This window comes from Bactrocera latifrons, unplaced genomic scaffold (genome assembly GCF_001853355.1).
Source record: "Bactrocera latifrons isolate USDA-ARS-PBARC rearing strain unplaced genomic scaffold, ASM185335v1 scaffold_207, whole genome shotgun sequence".
NCBI classification, from domain to species: Eukaryota; Metazoa; Arthropoda; class Insecta; order Diptera; family Tephritidae; genus Bactrocera; species Bactrocera latifrons.
Genome location: NW_017535597.1, coordinates 354,494 through 356,503, shown reverse-complemented (window position 1 = coordinate 356,503; position 2,010 = coordinate 354,494). Strand labels below are relative to the sequence as shown.

General features: G+C 34.5%; 1 protein-coding gene across 1 annotated transcript in view; it reads left to right on the top strand.

Annotated features, from left to right (window-relative positions):
- The window catches only part of LOC108968267 (patronin), a gene marked incomplete in the record, with an annotated part of 39,964 nt that overhangs the window by 24,776 nt on the left and 13,178 nt on the right, over positions 1-2,010 (top strand).

The window sequence follows — 2,010 nt, the reverse complement described above, 5'->3', positions numbered from 1 at the left end:
AATTTTGAAATACTATTAATTATTAAAAATAAAATGCAAAGTTAAAATAGTCAAATCTGTTAGGTACTGACTCTTTAAAAATCAAAACAACATATCACATTAAGTAAAATATTTTTAGCTGCAGCAACTCAAACAACATACCACTAAATCAATAAGAATTACACAAGCAATTTATCATATGTGACCTGGTCTACGGAAAGTGGGCTTAGGTGTCAAAGAAGCCAAAAAATCAATTTTCACTTTTTAGTTGATTCGGATGGAAGATGAGATTTTTAACAGCTGTTTCCCAGAAAACTACTTTTCACACGTTAGCTCCCTTTTCGTAGACCAGGTCACATTGTATATGCATGGCCTATATGAGCATGCAGTTACAGCTCATGCAATATTTACATATATCATCAGCGTTACAATAACTTGACTAAGACTAATTGAAATGTTTTAACAAAAATTATAAAAATTCAAATTGCATTCTTAACCTCATATTAATTGCAAACAGCTTTTTAACTCAACAAAATCATTTATTTAAAAATTTATTTATTTAAACATATAATTTAAATATTGTAAAGCAGTTTTATATTCGATTATATTCTACTTTTTTATTTAAGCGACAAGCAGCCTTCCTTTAAACACTTTCAAATGCTCGCTTTGCATTTCGAGTTCAATTCGAAAAAAAAAATCGAGCCTTTCTTTTTTCTGTTCTTGTTGTGTTGCTGTTGGTATTAACTTAATTTTTTGTTGATTTATGCATAACTTTTCTTATTGAAAATATGCATTTAACTAATATAAGGTTTCAGCGCCTAAAAGCAGTTTAAGTAGAGACTCGCATATATTGGRTAGTCGAAAAARTCTTTTCGTATTTTGTCAAAAAATATCGTTGCAGTAATATATCTCCAGTGCTACCAATCACATTGTGTCATACCATATATAATAGTGTTAGAAAGGGGAAACTTTAAGCTTCATTTAAMCCAAAAAATTATTTTCGGGGAAGTTGAAAAAAAGTTACAGCTGTTCAAAAACGAATGAAAATGATAAAGAAATTCGCTATATTTTGAACATTTTTTTATAATATAGTGAAGAATGCTAAGCAAGCAGCCAGTGAAATTTGTGAAGTTTACGGAGACGATGCTGTATTAGTTCTTGTAGCACAACAATGATTAGCTCGCTTCCGTTATGGAAATTTCAATATGAAAGATGACTCTCGCTCTGGTCGACCTATCGTTGAAAAAGTCGATAAAATTATGGAACAGGTTGATCAGGATCGTCACATAAGTAACCATGACGCTAAGGCCTTTAACATACATCATCAAACGGTTTTGAACCACTTAAAAATGGCTGGCTACAAAAAGAAGTTTGATGTTAGGGTACCACATGAGTTKTCTGTGAAAAATATAATAGACCGAATTAACATCTGCGATTCGTTGATGAAACGAAATGAAATCGAACCATTTCCGAAGCGAACGGCAACAGGAGACGAAAAGTGGATCAAATACTACAATAATGTGCAAAAAAGACCATGATCCAAGCGTGCTGGAGCTCAACAAATGGTCGCAAAGCCAGAATTGACCCTTCGAAAGGTTATGCTGAGTGTTTGATGGGATTGGAAAGGAATCATCCACTATGAGCTACACCAGCCTCCAGTCGAACGATTGATTCTACATTTTACTATCAACAACTGATGAGATTGAAGTAAGCAATCGAAAAAAAAAACAGCCAGAACTGATCAACGGAAAGGGCTTCGTCTTTCATCTGGACGCTAGACCACACACATCTTTGATSAGTCGGCAAAAACTGGGAGAGCTTGGCTGGGAAGTTTTGCTGCCACATAGTCCTGACCTTGCACCATCGGATTACCATTTGTTTCGGTCAATGCAGAACTCCCTTAATGGAGTAAAGTTGGCCTCAAGMGAAGCCTGTGAAAATTACTTATCCCAGTTTTTCGCCGAGAAACCAGAAAAGTTTTACACTGATGGAATAATGTCGCTAGCGGAAAAATGCCAAAAAGTGGTCGAC